This window comes from Pipistrellus kuhlii, unplaced genomic scaffold, assembly GCF_014108245.1.
Source record: "Pipistrellus kuhlii isolate mPipKuh1 unplaced genomic scaffold, mPipKuh1.p scaffold_m20_p_3, whole genome shotgun sequence".
NCBI lineage: Eukaryota > Metazoa > Chordata > Mammalia > Chiroptera > Vespertilionidae > Pipistrellus > Pipistrellus kuhlii.
In genome coordinates, this window is record NW_023425529.1 from 15,583,011 (window position 1) to 15,605,194 (window position 22,184).

At 39.6% G+C, this 22,184-nt stretch overlaps 1 protein-coding gene and 1 long non-coding RNA gene across 4 annotated transcripts in view; both read right to left on the minus strand.

The window, feature by feature from the left end:
* Positions 1 to 1,139, minus strand: part of VWF (von Willebrand factor) — a 120,635-nt gene extending 119,496 nt beyond the window's left edge. The window contains exon 1 of one of the 2 annotated variants that reach the window (XM_045587659.1): positions 892 to 1,139. The gene's annotated coding sequence lies outside the window, so the exon portion shown is untranslated. The remainder of the gene's footprint in view (positions 1 to 891) is intronic. The other variant, XM_036455712.2, reaches the window with a different exon arrangement.
* A 16,109-nt stretch (positions 1,140 to 17,248) lies between these two features.
* Positions 17,249 to 19,979, minus strand: LOC118730442. Of its 2 annotated transcripts, none has more exons than XR_006742769.1 (2): positions 19,890 to 19,979; positions 17,249 to 17,509 (listed from the first exon to the last, which is right to left on the minus strand). It is a non-coding gene; the product is annotated as an uncharacterized LOC118730442 (long non-coding RNA). The 2 variants fall into 2 exon arrangements; XR_004991471.1 differs by lacking the exon at positions 19,890 to 19,979 and adding an exon at positions 17,738 to 17,860.
* Positions 19,980 to 22,184: the final 2,205 nt, after the last annotated feature.

The following is a 22,184-nucleotide window of genomic DNA, read 5'->3' on the forward strand; positions in this document are numbered from 1 at the left end:
ACAGTGAGGAGGGCTCTGCCTTCCCCTCTGCATGCCTCCAGGCCAACCTGGCCCTTCTCATTTCCCTGCATGCCTGCGAGAGCTAACAGATAATTCCTTCCTGCCTCTCCATCCTTGGCAGCAATGGAGAGTAGAAACTATCTTTTGCTTTTGTTCCTACCACAAGCACCCCAACTTGGAGAACACTCAGGAACCACGTTTGCTGGTCAGTCACCCCTACTGTACCATGAGCGCCTCATTCATCTCCACCCCCAGTATGCAGGAGACGTCGGGCAGTTCATCTGATCAGTGTTCAGGAGTCCAGCAGCCCTGAGCCTGGACAAGAGTACCCGCTGGGTGGCCCACCAGAGAGAGACAATTGACGCTGGCTGGCAGAGCGCGCGTCCCTTTGAGCCCCGTCACATGGTGCTAAATTAAGTGCGGAATCTTCACTTGAGATTCACTGCGGGTGGCTCCTTTCCCACCTAATACCCCAGCCAGCCAAACAAAGAGAGAAACCCCATCTATTATATCGATATATATGTGGAAGGAATACTTTGATGTCAGTCATGGCCAAGCCTTGGTCCCAAAGCAGATGCCCTCTCACACGGCCTCCCCACACACAGGCACATTAGGCTGCTCCCAGAAAGTACCAGAGGTGAGGGCAAGGCTTGCTCTGGTCTCCTGTAGTCAAGAAGTATTAGCAGTAAAGCCCAGGCAGGAACAGGAGCAGCCACAGGACCCCCCGGAGACAAGTGGAGGAGGAGGCTTTCAGATGGTCCCTGGCTTTGAATCACCCTCTAAATAATGTCCTTCTAGTCCAGGGAGTGAGAAGCCCAGCTCCCCAGGGGACAGGGTCAGCCCTGATTTTTCTCCCACAACTGAGCCAGCCCTCTTCCCAGAAGACCTTACCTTCCCCTGCAAAGGGAGCTGCAGGTATCTCCAAGGTCCCTTGGGGAACAGCCACACAGCAGTGCCACCAGTCCTAGGCCATGCTCCCCAGTGGCTGCTGCACTGATGGGGCTGCGGAAGCTCTGCCCTGGCTTGCTGCTGAGTGATCCAGGGGCTGCGGACTCCCTGCAGCCAGGCAGATAAAGCCCAAGTGATGACGTCCACCAGCCACCCCCCCCCTTCCCACCACAATAGCTGTGAACTGCCACAACAGGGGACTGGCCTCCCCTTAATCACCAAGAGGAAACAATGAGCGGAAATGGTATTAGAAATACCTCCAAGCCGATAAGGCTTTGAACAGTTTGGTGGGAGACCTCTTGGCAGCTGCCATAATGAGCTGCCTTGCCCTCCCCATGCCCCCTAATACCCGTCCCTGGTCTTCCCCATACAGAGGGGTCCAGGCCAGGGAAGAATCCAGACCAGATCCAGCCTCGAGATCCAGCTTCCAAGGCCAGATTTTAGGGAAGTTTAGAAAACACCTCAACCTGAGCCAATTTAGTCACCACGTTTAGAGGAAGGACAGGACTAATGCTTCCTGTCCACGTTAGGTATTTTGAATGGTCCTGTTCTGGACCCTGACAAAAACAGCCACTTTGGGTCCTGGCCAGAGTTAAAGATGAGGGGGCCAGTCAGAAGTCCAGGCTTTTGTAAAATGACCACTGAGATGGTTTGCGTCTAATAGTCCTCCCAAAGATTCTTCTACCACTCATCCCCTGACCTTATACACACACACACACACACACACACACACACACACACCAATCCTTCTTCTGAACCTCCAATTCCCAAGTTCCTAAGAGTCTAATTTATAACACCATCTGCTAAATTCATTCCTGCTAAAAAAAAAAAAAAAAAAAAAAAATGTAGCTAATAAAACAGGGGGGGAGGAATAGCCCTAGCGGGTTTGAATCAGTGCAGTGGTCAACAAACTGCAGCTCTCGAGCCATATGTGGCTCTTTGGCGCCTTGAGTTTTTAGCAAAGGCCAGCTTAGGAGTACCCTAATTAAGTTAATAACAATGTACCTACCTATATAGTTTAAGTTTAAAAAATTTGGCTCCCAAAAGAAATGTCAATCGTACTGTTGATATTTGGCTCTGTTGACTAATGAGTTTGCCGACCACTGGGTTAATGGACAAAGCATAGTCCTGTGGGCTGAAGTGTCCTGGATTCAATTCCAGTCAGGGGCGTGTACTTCTGTTGCAGGCTCCATTCTTGGCCCTAGTCAGGGCACCTACGGGAGGCAACCAATCTATGTGTCTCTCTGATGGATATTTCTCCCTCCCCAACTCTTCTCCTCCCTCCCATTCTTTCTAAAAATAAGTAGGGGAGGAACGTGACTCTCATGGTGGGATTCCAGGCATGATGACAGGCAACCTAAGACATTTAGATAAGGAAGCCCACCCCATTGCTTCTCATGTGATACCTAACCTAAGATATGTCCCCAACCTCCTCCCTTTCCCACACACATACCTCACACTCCATCACTCCTTTTATCAACCTCGGAGAAGAAGATGAACATTCCCAAGAAAGAAATGGTAAAAGAGGCAGAACTTCCATAATATAATAGAAAAGGGACTTAAGGATTTCTGATTTCCAGCTGTTTTTTAATCATTAGGTAAAATTCATTTACTACAAAATATCTCGATATACTGTGTTAAATATGACAAATGTCCTTTAAATACACAGCTAAAGTAGGAGGGAAATAGCATCTCCAAAGATCAAGAAGAAAAAGCATCCAAATGAGCAGGAAGTGGGCAGGCCTCTGTGGTTAGCCATTCTTGGATCCCTCCAGGCTGGAGGCTGAGCCTTGCAACAACAGGAAATGAGGCTTTGGGCCTGACTCAGGAGGAGCCCTCGAACAAGACCCCTGTCCCAAGCTGAAGGGACCCAGTTTCCCAATGGTGGGCTAGGAGAAAAATTCATAGAAGACAAAAACTTGTCTGTCTCCATCTATTTTTAGGGTGGGACATTAAGTCTTTCTATACAATTTGTAGCCATGAGCTTGCACTCATAGGTTTCAGGTTAAAATTGACATTTCCACATAGTGCAGAAACTCCCACACTGAGAAGAAACACAGATCTTAGTCTGAGGTCAGTACCTGGGGTTCCTTGCAGAGACAAACAGAAATCTACTTAAAAGGATACACCTTCTTATGCTGGCTATTGTGGCTCAGTTGGTTGAGCATCATCCCATGCACCAAGAGGTCATTGGTTCAATTCCCCGTCAGAACACTTGCCTGTTAATACTGGGGTAAATATGAGCAGGCAGTGATTGCATTAAAATAACAATAATGATTATAAATTGGAGAGTTAAAAAAATAAGATGGAACCAAAATACCAGAGAGCAATAGCACCTAACTGGAGGTGTGATAAGAGTAAAAAGATATAAAGGTGCTTGTATTGCTCAGAAGAAAGAAAGAGGTGATAACTCTGGACCTCATTAAGGCTAGAATGCATAATAAAATTTTAAGATAAGCCACTGAAAGAATAGAATTGAATGCACATATTCCAACCCAATGGGGAAAAACAGATATTAGGGAAACTAGATTGATCTGGGAGAAAACATGGAAAAAGTAGGGCAAATAGCAAAACGCAATAATAAATGTCTAACCATTGGTAGACAACAATGAAAAGTAAGAGATTATCAGAATAGGTGACTTTTGAAAGGCACACCATTCAGCAATGTTCAAGAGATGAGCTGAAAACATAAAAACACAGAAACTGCAGGGGGAAAAAAGAAAAAGGCAAATGACAACCAAGAGAAAGCTGATTCTACTACATTCAGACTAAACACTTCTTAGGATAGAAGTACAATATTATTAGAGACAAAGAGGAAAAAAGATGAATGAAAGACTTATCATATATGTACTTCATAACATAAGCTCAAAATGTACAAAGGAAAAAATTTTTGAATTATAAGGCAAAGCAGAAAAGGCTTTGAGTAAAAGTCAACAACATCCACTATGGAAAACAAGCAAACAAAAACATCTTAGTGACCTACAAGAAGAAAAGAACGTCCTTGAAGAGACAGAGCAAACTTCAGAATTATGATAAAATATACACTATTTTCCCTGTTGAAACCAGAACCAGATAAAGATAATCAACATCATCACTGTTAGTCAACATTGGATCAGATGTTCAGGCCAGTACTGGAAAAAGAAAATACAAAATATATAGCTTTTACAGGAAAAAGCACTGTTTATTACTTGAAGATATGTGACTGTCTACATAGGAAAATTCCAAATGCATAAAAGAGTCTACAAGAATTCTATGTAAGAGAATTTTATGAGTCATGCAGCTTGTTAAAACAAGGTTATCTTTAAAATCTATTATGTTCCTATATAATTATAAAATGTAACCTTAAAGGGACCTTATTAATAAAACAACAAATACAATAAAACCTGCATAATACCATATGCAGAAAATAATAAATTTTGTTGCAAAACATTAAAGAAAAAACAGTGGAAAAGTACACTATGTTCATATTGTCACAATATTGTAAATTTACCAATTATTCTCAAATTAGGCCTATAAATGAAATATAATAGCAAAGTGTAACAAGTTTTTCATGAAATTAGGCAATCTGATTGAAAAACCAATAGAGAAACAACGGATTAAAAATCACTCAGACAATTTCAAATTTAAGATTGTCACTAAGAAACAAACAATGGCTATTTTTAAAAGACAAGACATAATAAGTGTTGGTGAGGGTGTGGAGAAAAGAGAACCTTCATACACTATTGATGAGAACATAAATCAGTGCAGCCACTATGGAAAACAAAATAGAGGTTCCTCAAAAAATTAAAAATAAATTAACATGTGATCCAGCAACTTCACTTCTGGATACTTAACTGTAGGAAACAAAAACATTAATTCAAAAAAGACATATGCACCCCATGTTCATTCCAGCATTATTTATAGTAGCCAATATATGGAAATAATCAGAATTATGTAACATATAAGCCACTAAGTTCATCAATGGATGAAGAAATAAAGAAAATGTGATACATATAATATATACAATATAATGTTATTCAGTAGAGTGAAATCTTTCCATCTGCAACAACATGAATGGACTTTGAGGGCATTATGTTAAGTGAAATAAGAAAGACAAATACTATAGGATCTCACTTGTATGTGGGCTCTAAAAATAAAAATAAAGTAAAAACTGAATTCATAGATATAGAGAACAGATTGGGTTACCAGAGGTGGGGAAGGGGGAGTAAGAGGGTGAAAAGGGTTAAAAGGTACAAACTAAATAAATCAGTCATGGATGTAATCTACAGCATGGTAACTATAGTTAATAATACTGTGATGTATATTTAAAAGTTGCTGAGAATAAATGTACAAAGTCTTCAAAACAAGGGGGAAAATTTTGTAACTCTGTGTGGTTAATGTTAACTAAACTTATCATGGTGATCATTTCACAGTATATATATATATATAATTTTTTTTAAAAGAATTTAAGTGGAATTGCAAGCAAATGGCCATAGATAAATGACGTGGAAAGACAATTCACAGAAAAGGACGAAACCCAGAGGGCCGGTAAACATATGAAAAACAGTTCAACCCCACCAATCACCAGGGAATTCCAAAATAAAACCTCAGTTAGTTATCTTCCCATCAGATTGGCAAGGCTGTGGGACTGCTGGAACTATTTGCTGTTGTTGGGACAGATGGTATACCACTTTGGAGAAAAACGTGAAAATAGCTGTTAAACTTAAGGATCATCTTCCCCACGGCCCAGCAATCTCACTTCTGGGCATCTTCCTAAAGAAACATTCATCCACACAGCAGCCTGCACAGAATGTTCACTGCAACAGCAAAGGCAGTTCACAAACATATGTAAACAAAATTAATGTACTTCAACCGCATGAGTAAATTGTGGTACATTCATCCTATGAAATTCCAAATAACAGTTAAAGAATCTTCTACACAGACAAATCCCAAAAATAAAAGCAAGTATATGAGGATTTCTACAGCATGGTAGCGTTTATGTCAAGTTAAAGACCATGTAAGCCTGACAGGCATGGCTTAGTGGTTGAGCATCGATCTATGAACCTGAAAGTCATAGCTCGATTTCAGATCAGGGCACATACCCAGGTTGCAGGCTCGACCCCCCAATGTGGGGCTTGCAGGAGGCAGCAATCAATGATTCTCTCTCACCACTGATATTTCCATCTCCCTTTCCCTCTCTTAAATCAATAAAAAAAATTATTTTAAAGAACGTGTAAATAAAACTGTATTATTGATTATAAATATGTTTACTTGTGGGAAAAGTAAACATGCATGCTATGAATGGAGCTATCTCTAGGTAGGAAGAAAAAAGGAGGTAGCCAGAGAATGTTACATAAGGGCTTAAAACTCTCCGTGTATGTTTTATTGACTTAATAATTTCAAAGATATGAGGCAAAAATGGAAACATGTTAAGATGGGACCAAAGTGGCTAGAACATGAATTTCTTTATATTATCCTCTCTAGTTTTCTAAATGGTTGAAATTTTCATTTAAAAGATACAGCCCTGTCCAGCTGGTATGGCTCAGTGTTTGAGCGTCGACCCATAAACCAGAGGTCACCAGTTCAATTACTGGTCAGGGCACATGCCCAGGTTTTGGGCTTGATTCCCAGTAAAGACCATGGAGGAGGCAGCCAATCAATAATGCTTCTCTCTCATCAGTTTTTTTATCTCTCTACCCCTCTCCCTTCCTCTCTCTCTCTCAAAAAAAAAAAAAAAAAAATCAATAAAAACATTTTTTTTTAAAGATACAGCCCTGAAACTAGTGACCTGGCATGTTGACCAACATCCTTGCACACCCATCTTCCCACACATGGCAAATTGCCTTAAAACAAATTCCAAAAAGTTAAAAAAAAAAAAAAAAATGGTTAGGTCAAAGGGCACAAAAATTATTAAGACTTTTATACATCCTGCCAAGAATTATATTAGTTTTCCTTCCAGAGCATATTACTATTTTTGTGGACTAAATGTTTATGTCCTCCCTCCCAAAATTCATAAGTTGAAGTTCTAACAGTAAATATGATAGCATTAGAGCTGGAGCCTTTCAGGGGTTATTAAGATTAAATGAGGTCATGACGATGGGGCCCATGATGGGATTAGTCTCCTTATAAGACCAGAAAGAGACACCTGAGTTTCCTCTTGGCCACGTGAGGACACATCAAGAAGGCAGTGGTCTGCCCAACCAGTGTAGCTCAGGGGTTGAATGTGTCGACCTGTGAACCAGGAAGTCACAGTTCGATTCCTGGTCAGGGAACATACCCAATTGTAGGCTTAATCCTCAGTGTAGGGCGTGCAGAAGGCAGCCGATCAATGATTCTCTCTCATCACTGATGTTTCTATCTCTCTATCACTCTCCCTTCCTCTCTGAAATCAATAAAAATGTATTTAAAAAAAAAAAAAAGATTAAGAAGGCACTGATCTGCAAAGCCAGAAAGCTAGCCCACCCTAAGAACTGAATCTGTAAGCACCTTGATATTGGCCTTCCATTGTCCAGAACTGTGAGAAATGTCTTTTGTCTAAGCCATCCAGTCTATGGGATTGTGTTCTAGCAGCCTGAGCTAAGACAGTTATTTTTTCTTATTATTTGGTAACTTCATTGGCAAACACCGGTATAAATGAACTGTTTTAATATGCATCCTTTTCCTTATTGGGGAATGTTTGCTAATATGCCCATTTGTATTTCTTCTTTTGTGAATTTTCTTGCTGGTATTGTTAGCTCATTTTCAACAGAAATGTTTAGCTTTTCCTATTAATTTATAAATATCTTTATAGATTAAGAATCACATTCTTTTTTTTCACATTAATTTGTGTGTGTTTTTCTCCGTGCTTCACTTTAATTTTTACTTATGCTGGGTTGGGTTTTTATGTACAGAAGTTTGGGGAATTGTGTGATGTTCTTTTGGAACAGGGGAATGGGAGCTAGGAGACATAGGAGCCAAGGAAAAGTACAAAACACAAAGTGGAAGAAAAGATACACAGGAAAAAGTCAAATCTTCCTTCTGCCCGGGTGAATAACCTCTGTCCCAGTTTGCCCTGAACTGAAGGACCTTTGGGATCCTGAGATTTTCATGACTAACACTGAGACAGTTCTCAGCAAACAGGGACAGTCGGCCATCCTATCAGCCTCCTAGTTTTCCTTCTCAGAGGCAATACCGTTACCAGTTTCTTGAGTAGCCTTCCAAAAATATTACAAATGTTTTCAACATTTATCTTCAAATCTGAATAGGAATCATAGTCTATAAACCTGCATTTGCAAATTTTATCGCATCATCTTATTTTCTTGGAATAAAATGAAACCTAACCTTCTTCATAGGTAGGGTGACACAAGGATCCAGGGGGTTACAAAGTGCTCAGAAAACAAAATCATAGTGCTCACATCTTTGGTCCACCCCTCTTGCTGCTCCCTGCTTCCCACGCCCACACGACTCCTTTAAAGTCCAGAAACTTCCAGGCCCTTTGGCATGACCTCTGGGTCCAGCAGCCCCTGGCTCCCCAGGCCACTGCTTCAGCTCCTTCATGAGCACCAAGAAAGGGTAGGCCAGGCGGGAGCAGTGCTGGTAGGAAGGCAGCAGGGTGAGCCAGGAGCCCTATCTCTTTTATTTCCTAGGCCTCTTCCTCTCAGCACTCACACCCCAGTCAGCAGACTTAATTGCCTCCCCGGTCCCCGTTGTGGACACACCCACCTCGACACCGCCATGCACCCCAAAATACCTGCCCATCAGCCACTGGCATCGCTCCTCTCATACCTCCTGTGCTCAGCTCTGAAATGCCTTCCTCTCATCCCACTCCTCTCTGCTATTCATCTTTTTATGACCCTCCCGTCTGTAGAGAAAGAATTGGTCACCTGCTCCCTATAAATTATCTCTCTTAATCTTCCTGTATTCATTTCCTGGGCTGCTGTAATAAATTACCACAAACCCGGTGGGTTAAACTAACAGAAATGTTTTCTCTTGTAGTTCTGTAGAAATCTGAAATCAAGGTGTTAGCAGGGCCATGCTCTCTCCTAAATTTCTTAGAAAAAGAACTTCCTTGTGTCTTCCAGCTTCTGGTGTCTCTAGACGTTCTCTGGCTTGTGGCTGGGTCACTCCCATCTCTGTGTCTGTCTTTACATGGTCTTCTCCTCTCCCTGTGGTTCCCCCTTCTGTGGATATCTCATAAGGACTCTTGTCATTGAATTTAGGGCCCACCTAAGTAATCTAGGGTGAGCTCATCTTGAGACCCTTAATTACATCTGCAAAGACCCTTTTTCCAAATAAAGTCACATTCACAAGTTCTGGGGGTTAGAATGTGGACATACCTTTTGAGGGCACCATTTAACCTATTACACCTCCTAACAACCATTCATCTGAATCTGGGTGCCAAGACTCAGATAGACTTAGGAACTTCAGTAACTTGCATAAGATCACGTCGTTACAAAAAGGCAGCCAGCATCTGAACCCACTTCCATCTAATGTGAAGTCCCTGTGTTTTCCACTAAACATGTAATTCTTCCAGGAGCCTTTTCTCCTTTTCTTCCTCCCTCCTGCCACCTCTCTTCTCTTCCCCCCCCCCTTACCCCCCCCCCACACACACACACACACACATACACACTCACTTTTTCTGACTAGAAAGCACTTTCCTGTCTCTAAGTCACACCTGGATATCTCCAGTAGCACTCATCCCATCATGCATTTTCCCTTGTCTTATTTCCTCTAGTCTTTGATCTCTTGGATCAAGAATGATGCCTTATTCATCTTTGTATTTTCCAACATGCCTGCATGGAGTATGGCACACGTAAGTACTCCAGTAATTTTTGTTGCACTTCCCGAGGTGTTTAATGAACATATAATGTTAAAATGTCACTCCAGGGCTGAAAGAGTTGAGAAAGAATTGCTCAACACCTGAGGAAGCTGTCAGCTGCTCTCCAGTTTGTCAGCACGTAGAGTAAAGGGGAAAAAATCCCTCATCACTGTGGTCAGGGGGGAACTGCACAAAAAGTCACAGGATTGCTCCCCTATAGGACAGTGACATCAGACCAGGGTCAGGACCCATTTTGACATATCTGGTATGATACTCCAGCATTGCTCATTGCTAAATAACACTCGTATTTCTTTTTTAGCACAATGTAACACCCTAACTGGAATGCTGAGACTATTTTCTCTACATACAGGAGAACTCAGATGAATAAGAACTGAGGTCCTGATCCGCTAAGATTGCTACAGAAACTCGCAAAGCAGTGGAGGGTGTGGCTGCTGCAGTGGGAGGAGCCCAGGGCTGGGAGCACTCGCTAAGGCTACAGAGTGATCTCTCCAACCCGAGCTCCTCTGAGCACAGCTAGAATCATGCTGTCACCACAAAGACCATTGTCTTAGGGAGACCACAAGTCAGAGGCCAAGCCACTAAGTTTTCCATTTGGCAGTTTCATCCCAATGACATTAATAGATATTTTATATGTAGATTGCAAATGATCGATTAGTACATTTGAAAATTGCCCAGGGAGACTTTTCTGAGTGAATATTTCCACTGAGGTTGTGAGTCTTCCTGGGGTTAGATGAAGTTCTTTATAGAGAAAAGCATGCTATTTCAATGAGAGCCGTACACGTTAGCCAATGGCCCTGGTCTACATGAGTGTTTGAGCCATGTGTACGTATACAGCCTGGGGCCTAATTGCATCGGTCTTATGCAATTCCACAGTCCAGAGCACATATCCGCTGCAGTGACTGATGGTGACCTCTCCCTCCTAGGGCCTCATGGTATTTATTTGACCAAAACCCACAAAGATGTCTTTTAGCAATTTTTGTATATTTTTAAAAACATGCCATGTGCTGATGCCTTATCACCTTAATCAGACCACCAGTTTCATGAGAACAGAAATGGATTTTGAAAGCAACCTGCCTTCCCAGGCTACGCCCACCTCCAGACACAGGGCCAAGTCCCTTAACAAAATGGCCCTCCAAGTCACCTCACAGCCTGGCTTCCGACCTCGGGTTGTGGTGTATGCCATGCATGCCCACTCCCAAGGAAGAGAGCAGCCCTGCAGCCTCACACCATGGAGATGGAGCTCTACACCTACAGGTTGCTCTGTAGCGATTTCTCAAATGAAAATAAGGAAGGTGTGCTAAGAGTTTGCAAACAGTGCTGGAGGGTCAGTGGAGACAGCACTTGCCTTCACCCAGGATGATGGCTAAGGAAGGCTTTAGGAAAGGGATGAATTTGTACTGGCCTGCTGAGGATGGGTAGAATAAATCTTTAATAATTTCAACTACTTTTTTGTTATTCTAAAGTAACAAGTGACCATTATAGGAAATAAAAATAAGAAAATCAAAATCACCCATAAAGTTACTACCCAGAATAACCATCATCAACAGTTTAGTATGTTACTTTCACTTTTTAAGAAATGTATATGTAATATAATTTTTAAACAAAGTCGTCCTACACAGAAGGTTCTGTAATGTGCTATTTTGCTTTTGAGTATATTATAAATATATTTTGATTCATTCATACTGTTGTGTTCTTTTTTGCTTTTGTTCACTGTGTAATGTTTCACTTTGTGATAATGACGATTTATATAATTGGTTCCATATCGTTGGCTATTTATTTAGGTTGGTTCTAATTTTTTCTTTTTGTTAACAAGGCTACAGTGAACTTTATCTTTGAAACTTTATGCACAATCCTCAGGATTCTTTTCTTAGTATGAAATTCCTACATGTGGAATTTCTGGGCTCACAGTCATCCACATTTTAAAGCCCAATAGAATTTTGATAGGTGAAATGAGAGGCAAAGGGGGCTTTCCAGATGTAAAAAAGAGAAAGAAAGGCATAGAAACAGGAAAGCTCTGGGCATTTGAAAGTAAATAAATCACTAAATGGGCCGGTAGTTAAAGCATGTCAAGGAAACCAGTGGGAGATAAGACAAGAAAGGGTGGTAAGAGAATTTGCCAAGGACCTTGAACCAGGGTGAGGGGTTTGTGTTTACCCAGCAGACTCTGGGTGAAACAATCTGGCTGCAGATTTTAGAGGAGCAAGATGGATGATGGGCAACCCACTGATCAGGTGGCTGATTGACTATTCCAGAAGAGGCACAATGAGGACCTGAATGAAGCCATGGAGCTCGAGAAGAGAAAAGCAGATACAGCCAATCACAGAATGACCCAAAGATGTCTACATCTTAATCCCCAAAACCTGTGACTGTCACTCTACATTAGGGGTGTCGAACTCAATCAGAGAAGGGGCCAAAATCTAAAATCCAGCCTAAATCGCGGGCCGAATGGTTTACTGAACAGTCATAAACTGTCATTGTGATGGAAACGCAGCGGAGTGCAGTGATGACAGCACGGTGTGGGCCACATTGCAAGGCCTGGCGGGACGGATTTGGCCCGAGGGCCTTGTGTTTGACACAGGTGCTCTACATGCAAAGGGAACTTTGTAGATGTGATTAAATTAAAGCTATGAAGATGAGGGATTATCCTGGATTATCCAAGTGAACCTAATCTAATCACAAGCGTCCTTCCATGAGGAGGCCAGAGGGTTAGAGTCAGGCAGGGAGATGTGATCACAGAAGCATAGGTTAGTGAGGTAGGAGCCACAAACCAGCAAATGCATGCAGGCAGCCTCTAGAAGCCAGAAAAGGCAAGGAACAGATTCTGCCCTAGAACCTACAGAAGGAGCACAGTTCTGCCAACACCTTGATTTGGACCCATTTCAGGCTTCTGACCTCTGGAACTGTAAGAAGAGTTTCTGTTGTTTTAAGCACTGCTAGTAAGTTTGTGGCGATGTGTTGCAGCAGCAACAGGAAAGTAATACAGGCAGAAACAACATGCCACACAGCCCTGCTCTCCTGGAAGGTGTCATCCTAAAATGGTTTTGCTAAATTAGGGTTATGAAGACAATAAGTGCTACGAGGCTCCAGGAAAAGGGATCTCTGGGGGTGAACGTGTAAGGGCCACCAGAGCTGGGCTTGAAAGATAAACTAAGAGACTAAGCATGCATGGGAAGATGTGACTGTTGGAGGCACTTGGGACATTGCTGCCCAGAGACAGGGGGTTGGATGAGTTGACCTATGCCTGCCTACAGAGTAAGTCCTCCAGGGTGTATCTACTAGTACAAATGCACAAGAAGCTCAGGGGAGGAAAGATTCCTAGTAGGCTTCATCTCTGCCTTTCCCTTATACCTTTGCAGCATCTCTTCTCCGACGTGAACGCCACAGGGAAGAGAATTTTCTTGGCAGTTTGCTCCAAGTAAACACTCCAGATTTCCTAAGCCAGGCTACCAGCTCCCACCATGCACTGCCAGCACCTCAGCTGAAGGGAAGCCATCCTCCTTCACTTCCTGTCTTCTGGGGCACAGACATCATCTGTGGACAATATAGCATGCTCACTTCCTTCATGGTCATCAATCATCCTGGTGATGGCATGCTTGTGATACAATGTCGTCAAAAGAATGGCACAACTTCAGACTCATCTTTTCAGGTTCTCAGTAACTATGACCCTACATTATTATTGCCACAGAGTTAGAAGGTCTAAACCGCTCTGTCATGTGGACTTTCTGGTCCCAGAAGCAAAATAGGATCCCTGATCCCTGTATAGACTTCCTGTATAGACAGAAAGTTATAACAGTTCTAAATTTGTATGTAACTTATAAAATGGCTTCAAAATGCATACATCATTTTGAAGACATGGGAAAATAGTTATGGTATAAGCTTAAGTGAAAAGAGATATTAATCATCTTCAAAATCTGTCTCAATTATCCATAGATCAAGTATGTAAAGTTGGCAAAATAGAGATTTAAAAAAAAAAACAGTTGTGAAAACCAGTAATTGCACTCCTGGGCATTCTGCTGGGAAAATGGAAACTTCAGTTCACACTAAATTCTGTGCATGAATGTTCATAGAAGTTTTATTTGTAATAGTGAAAAACTGAAAACAACCCAGATGTCTTTAATTGGGTTAATAGTTAAACTATGGTCCATCCATATTTGAAATACTAATCAGCAATAAAAAAAAGAATAAACTACTAATAAACAACATGTATGGACCTCCAAGGAATTATACTCAGTGAAAAAAGCCAATCCCAGAAGGTTATACATTGTATAATTCCACTTATGTAACACTCTTGAAATGACAAAAGTAGAGATATGAACAGATTAGTGGGGAAGAAGGACATGAGGGAGTGCTTGTAGTTCTAAAAGGGCAACAAGAGTAATATTTGTTGTGATGGCCACATCTTGACATAGTGGTGGGTACATAAACCTACACATCTGATAAAATTGTACAGAACTAAATACACAGATGCAGTGTGTGCACTCACACACACACACACACACACACGTACAAGTAAAACTGGTTAAATCTGAATAAAAAAGATAATCTGTATTAATTATCTGAAACTGTAAAGGACACAATGAACCTCTCTGTATTGTTTCTTACAATTGCATACAAATCTATAATTTTCCAAAATTAAAATGCTAATTTTAATTTGTTTTTTTAAAACAATAAGTAAGCTTGAGCTAATGTACCTATTTAGAACTCTGCACCTAATAATTATAGAGTGCACACTATTCTCAGTCCAGTAACTGACTCAGCCCAGTTTGCCCAGGACTTTCCTGATTTTAGCGCTGAAAGTCTTTCATCCCAGGAAATCCTTCAGCCCCAAACAAATTGGGCTGGTTAGTCACCCTAACATTTACAAAATTGATTACACACAATTCTCAATACATTTCAAAGAATAGGTAGCATATACACCATATTCTCTAACCACACTACAATTAAATTGAATTTTTAATTTAATCAATTCAAATTATTTTTTTCTTTTTTGTAAGCCTCAAACCTTTGGGAATTTCCAAATAACTCACAGGTCAAACAATAAATCAGAAGAGACATTTTAAAATACTTAAAACGAAACAGTATGAAGATGCTCCATAATAAACAGTATTCAATATGAGTGATGATGCAGTGAACTGTGTGCTCCTGTGCTCTCAGTTCTTAAAGTTGGTGGCACCTTTCTGTAAGGCAACATGGCAACATGGGATATACCAGACTCCTTTAAAAAGTCATTATTTTGGATCCAGTAAATTCCATTTCTAGGAACTAGCTAAGGAAATTATCTACAATGAGGACAAAGATTTACATTCAAGATAGTCACTGAAGTATTGTTTCTAATTGCCAAAGGAAAGTGTAAGCATCCTAAATGTCTCCGTTTAGGATATTAGTCAAGTAACTTTTGGCATACACATGGGGTGGATTATCACATAGAGAGGAAAAACAATGTTCAAGAGCAGTTATAAATGACATGGGAAAATAGTTATGGTATAAGCTTAAGTGAAAAGAGATATAAATAAACATATTGTTCAATCTCAACTATGTGAAATAGAGAAGAAAATACTGGAAACAATATTTTCACCGTTATCTGTAGATGGCAGGAAGTGGTCATTTTCTTATTTGTTAAACGTCTCTGTATTTTCCAATTTTTTTCACAATGTGCTTGAATAGTATTTAATGTTTTTAAAATGATGTTTGCTTTTTCTTAATGTTACAAAAAGGGGAGGAGGGAAGAATTAAACCCAAAGTTATTGAGAAATCAGCTTACAAAGTAAGTTGCCAATGAGAAAAAGAAGAGACCACCTGTGATTTCAGAGAGGAAGGAAGAGAAAGAGATATAGAGAAACATTAGTGATGAGAGAGAATCATTGATCAGCTGCCTCCTCCACACCTCACACTGGGGATCAAGCCCACAACCCAGGCATGTGCCCGACCGGGAATCAAACTGTGACCTCCTGGTTCATAAGTTGATGCTCAACCACTGAGCCACACCAGCAGGGCAGAAATACTAGTATTCTTTCTTGACCCAATTAGATTCTTGCTTCCCTAGAAAACGAAGTAGAATTTTTTTTTTAATTCTGAAAGAGCACAGTTTAAAAAAAATGTTGATTTACTTTTTAATACCTCTTTACAATGAACCAAATTTAGCAATACCTCTATTTGTAATAGCCCCACACTGGAAACTATCCAAGGTTCACCAACAGTGGAATGGATACATCCACTGTGGGCTGTTCACACAAAGAATTATTATAAAGTAATGAGAATGATCTACACCCACACACTATAGTGTGGATGAATCGTATGAATATAATATTGCATGAAAGAAACAAGATTTAAGAAAATACTTATGGGATATTCCATTTGCATAAAATGCAAAAATTGGCAGAACTCATCGATGCTGTTAGAAGTCAGCAAAATGGTTTCTCTTGGAGAAGTGGTTTAGTGACTAGATGGAAGCATGAGGGAAGCTTCCAGGATGCTATTAATGTTTTATTTCTCCACCAGGTGCTGGTGACCAGAGGGGGTGTTTAGTTTGTGGAAAATTGTTGAATTGTTGTTTATGATCTGGGTACTTTCTCTATGGAAGTTGTACATCAGTATAAACTTTTCAAAATAAAAAAATAATGGTGCTTGGAAATGCACTTGGAATTGTCTTCCTTTAATTGGATAAAGGACCTTGAAAGGCCACTTTAGCTCCCTATAATTTTTATTAATAATTCAAGTCTCTTCAAGCAGTGTCCCAGACAGAGCAGCGTCTACTGACACATCTTATAATTCTTGTTGTGAAACTCACTTCCTGTCTGACTAGCTGTTCTCTGGACCCAGAGCTATTTGTCTCTCCTGATGGACAGACACACAGGCATCCCTGCCTACCACTAATAATTAGTTGCCGTGATTTGATATATACAGTATATATGGACATCAGCATGACATCACACAGTGGAGCGCAGTAAAGGGACAGTGAAGGTGAAAACACACGTCTTATTCACAGGAGAGAACTTTCCTGGAGGTCAGAGTCTCCACTTACTTCATTCTCCATCTTGAGAAAGTGACTAAACTTCTCTGGCCCTCGCTTTTCCACAAAGTAGTCAGGTGTATGCATATGACTGTGTGTGTGTGTGTATGTGTGTGTGTGTGTGTGTGTGTGTGTGTTTAAATTTTGAGCCAATATTTACGACTTAGGGTATTTTACATTAAATGTGGATTTCCGGCTTTACTTGGAAGACTGGCTGGTCTTACATAACTGAGCCACATTCTCACAAGGAAACATCAGTTAGAGAGGAGGGTTTTCTGTCTTTGGATAGGTATGTTCTCTCCAATTTGCCAGTCCCTTCCACATGTTATTATGTCTCCAACAATGAGGTCCAACACCTGTTGACATTTATCATTCCACATGCCTTGTCATTTTTCAGGCACAGAAACATCTCTTTGTAGCCACTTTCCCAACTAAAGTGGAAAAAATAAGACACACTTAAGAGAGTTAAGTTTCAAGAACAACAAGAGACCACATTTCTTTGTAGAAGCTAAGAAATAATTCTTTTGCACTTGGTTAGCTTTTCTCAGTGGTTCTAGCTCAAGGTCTCTCAGTTGGTGGCTGGGATGCCAGCCATGTGTAGGCTTGACTGGGGCTGGATGATCTGCTTCCAAGAAGGCTCATTCATAGGCTGGTAAGTTGGTTCTGTTTTTTATCAAGAGGTCGCAGTGCCTTGATGTGTAAACTTCTCCATAGGGATGTTTGAATGTCCTCATGACATGGTGACTGGCTTCCTCCTATGCAAGTGATTCAAGAGAAAGCAAAATGAAAGACACAATATTTTTTATGTCTTAGTCTCTGGAGTCAAACTGCTATTTCCACAATATCCTATTGGTTTCACAGATTATCCCTACTCCATATTGGAGTGGACTATACAAGGATATGAATCTGGGAGACATAACTCATTGGGGTCTATCTTGGAAGCTGAATACTGCTTAATTCTATGATGTTTACAAGAGACCTACCTGATGTACAAGGACATGAAAATGTTTGAAGTAAAGTTGGGATGACTTTATTTTATATATATTTTATTAAGTTTATAGCAGACAAAATAGACTTTTGAGAAAAGCATTATTATGGATATAAAATAATAATATATAACTAGAGACCCAATGCCTGGACGGTGATCAGGGCCTTCCTTCTGGCTGCTGGCCAGGGCCTTTCTTTATTCCAGGCCACTCCCTGGTCATCAGTACATCAGTCTTAGCGACCAGTTGAACTCCCGGTCAGTTGAACACTTGAGGGGACAATTTGCATGTTAGCCTTTTATTATATAGGATGATTTTTTAAATGTTTCATTTACTAAGAAGATACAAATATTATAAATTTAATAAAATAAACATAATAAAATAGGTTCAAAATACTGTATATAAAACAAAAAATTAATAGAACTCTTTATGTAAAAAGTGGCTGGTTTAGTGACTTCAAGAATGACATTTTTCCATTCTGCTAAGGTATCTAGAAAAGCTTCAAATGTATATCAAGAAGCAATGAAGATATTTCTCTAATCCTACCTCAGTGCAATATATTTATATTAAGAAACCTATATACTCAAGTTTACTTTTTAGTTTAATAAGACTAGTCACCATTAGAAACAAATGCTTTCAAGGACCTATTTCTCAGAGCAGGAATATAACTCTCAGGATTCAGAGCTTATAAAGAATTGACACTAAAGGATACTGGCCAAAACTTAATCACATGGGGGAGTGTAGGGGAGACTGGAAATATAATCTTTAGCTACATGTCCAGCTAAAAATTACAGTTCTGTTGTTAAAGAAAGAAGGCCAAAATAACTATTAGAAAAGCATCAGCAGATTGTCACAAGAAAAACATCCCTCATTCAGATTATGAATCCAATATAACTTTGAATGTCAAAACCAGACCTGTACAGTATAAGAAAAGAAAATCACTGGCCAGACTTACTCATGGAGATACAGTAAAAAGTAAAAGTAAAAAGTCCTAAACAAAATATTAGCAACTGAGTCCCAAAGTATACAAAAAGATAATACATTATGACCAAGTTTTATTTATTCCAGAAATTTAGGAGGGTTTTACCATAAGAAAATTTATCATTATGATGTACTACACACTAACACTAAAGGATAAAAATAAAAGCATATGCATAGTGACTGCACCAACTTACATTCCCACCAACTGTGCACAAGGGTCCCCTTTTCTCCACATCTTCACCAAAACTTGTTACTTCTTGTCTTTTTTATGGTAGCCATCCTAACAGATGTGAGGTGATGTCTCTTTATGGTTCTGGTTTGCATTTCCCTAATGATTAGTGATGTTGAGTATCTTTTTATGTACCTGTTGGCCATCTGTATGTCTTCTTTAGAAAAATGTCTATTTAGACATCTTTTAATGTAAATTGGTGCAGTTACTATGGAAAATAGTATGAATCTTATTTTTAAAAAAATAATAAAAATAGCTGTAACCAGTTTGGCTCAGTGGATTGAGCGTTAGCCTATGGACTGCAGGGTCCTAGGTTCAATTCTAGTCAAGAGCATGTACCTTGGTTGTGGGCATGTCCCCAGTGGGAGATGTGCAGGAGGCAGCTGATCAGTGTTTCTCTCTAATGATATTTCTGACTCTCTATCCCTCTCACTTCTTCTCTAAAAAAAAAAAAATAATTTAAAAAAATCAATAAAATATTTTTTTATTAAAAAAATAAAATAAATAAAAATACCATGTGACCTAGCAATTTCACCCCTAGGCATTCATCTGGAAAAAAACAAAAAACTCACTAAAAAAAGACATATGTACCTCCATGTTCATTGCAGCATTATTTATAGGAGCAAAAATATGAAAACAACCTAAGTGTGTATCAATGGATGAATGAAGATAATGTGATGCTGTATATATAAAATACTGTGTATATATGATAGAATATTATTCAACCATGAAAAAGAATAAAATATTGTCATTTGTGACAACATGGTTGCACCCTAAAGGTATTATGCTAAGTGAAATAGTTCATACAGAAAAATAAAAATACTGTGTGATATCACTTATGTGTAGAATCAAAACAACAAACAGACCTGGCTTGTATTGCTCAGTAGTCAGTGTCAGCCTGTGCATCAAAGGGTTTGATTCCAGGTCAAGGACACATACCTGAGGTGCAGGTTCAATCCTTGGCCCCAGTCAGGAAGGGGAAGTGTCATGCACCCCCATATTCCCTCCTTTCCTTCCACTCTCTCTAAAAATCAATGGAAGAAATATCCTCAGGTGAGGATTAACCAAAAAACACACACACAAACAAACAAAACCAAGCTCATAGATACAGAGAACAGATTGGTGATTGCCAGAGGTAGGGAGTGGGGGAGGTGTATGAAATGGGTAAAGGAGGTCAAAAGGTAAAACTTCTAGTTATAAAATAAATAGGTCATTAATAACACTGTTTTGTATATTCAAAATTTTCTAAGACAGTAAATCTTAAAAGTTCCCATCACAAGAAAAATATTTCTGTAACTACATATGGTGATGGATGTTAACTAGACTTATTGCGGCGACTTTTTACAAAATATACAAATGTTGTACACCTGAAACTAATACAATGTTGCATGTCAATTATACCAAATTTAATAATTATTTAATTAGAGCCTCTCAACAGATGCAGAAAAAGAATTTGACAAATTTACTCACGTATAATAAAGACTTTTAATAAACTGGGAATAGAAGAAAATTCTTTAGTTGGTCTAAGATTAACTGACAAAAGCCTATAAGATACATTATTCTAATGTGGAAATGTAAGATCATTTCCTTTTAAATAAAAAATGAGCCATGGCAAATGAAGTTCAGTGGTAGAGTGTTGGTCTGCATGCCAAAGGGTCTCTGGTTTAATTCCCAGTCAAGGGAGCATACTTGGGTTACAGGTTCATTCCCCACCCCCAATCAGAATACATGCAGAAGGCAACCAATTGACATGTGTCTCTCACATCGATGTTTCCCTCTCTCTCTCTCTCTCTCTATATATATATATATCTCTTTCCCCCTCCCTCTCATTCACTCTCTATCAAAAAAAAAAAAAAAAAAAAAGGAAAAAATATCCTCAGGTAAAATTAACAAAAAATGAAAGAAAGAAAAATAAAAAAGATAGGATGCCACCTCTTACCACTTTTGCTTAAACTACTTTGGAAATCCTGGCCAATGCAACAAGACAAGAAAAATATTAAAGTAAAAAAATAAAAAAAGAAACAAAACTATCATTTATAATATATAATTGTTCCAAAAGTATCTGTAAAATGCAACAGAAATTTTGGCAAGGTAACCAAATATCAGGTCAATATTTAATAATCAGTTGCATTTACATGTACCAGCAACAGAAAATATAATTGTAAAAAAAAGAAACTTATTTAATATAACTCAGAACTGTAAATATTATATATAGCAGCAGATGAACAAAAAAATGCTCAATACCTATGAGGGAAAATAATAAAATATTATTAGTAGACATTAATTAAGAACTAAATAATTTGAGAGTTATAGCATGGGTATTTACATTCAATATCATAACCATGTAAATTAGCACAATCACTTTGAACACCATTTGGAATTATCTTCTGAACTTAAACATTCACATGCTCTACAATCCATGGGCACCAGGAAATGTTTGTAAAAAAATAATCATAGCATATTGTTTGTAGTAGGAAAAAAATCTACATACAATATGACACCATTGTCATAAGGCTCAAAAGCAAGCAAAAGTAAATAATAAGCAAGGCTTGTAGACATATACATGTATACACACAAGAGTAATAAAGCTACTCTTTTAAAAACCAAAAGGAAATAATAAATACAAAATTCAGGATAGTGGCTCCCTCTTGGGGGGAGGCAAGCATACGGACCAGGGGAGGGGCACACAGGCAGATGCAACCATATCAATAATATTCTAATTCTTATTAAGGTAATGTGTTCACAGATGTTTATTTTGTTAGTATGTTTCATAACACTTATTTTGCCTTTATTATTTTACACAGAAATTTTTTAAAGAAAACAAATTTTCCTCCAAGGGAACAGCCACCTCTTTCCTAAGGAACAAATAAGGTCTTTGTTACAGAAGGTGAAAGACAAGTCTGTGAAGTGAAAAGTTCCAGCCAATTTTTACATGGGCTACTAGATTGGGCTAAAAGCCTGGGTTGGCAAGATGTGAAGGTGAATCAAGCCAGAGGGTGGAGGGACACTCTGTACCCTGGAAAGTAGAGTAGGTAGTAGCTGCTGAGCGCCACATAGCTCACCGATGGAGACCCAGGGGTCATGGACCAACTGGCAATGTACAAGGAGCCAAGAGGGCAGATGTGAGGGGTGGTGTTTAGCACCAAGGCCAGGCAGGCAGGCACCAGTGACAAGCTGGGGCTGCAGCCAGCTCTGGAATGCATCCCAACAATAATCAAAATCAGGTTCTTACAG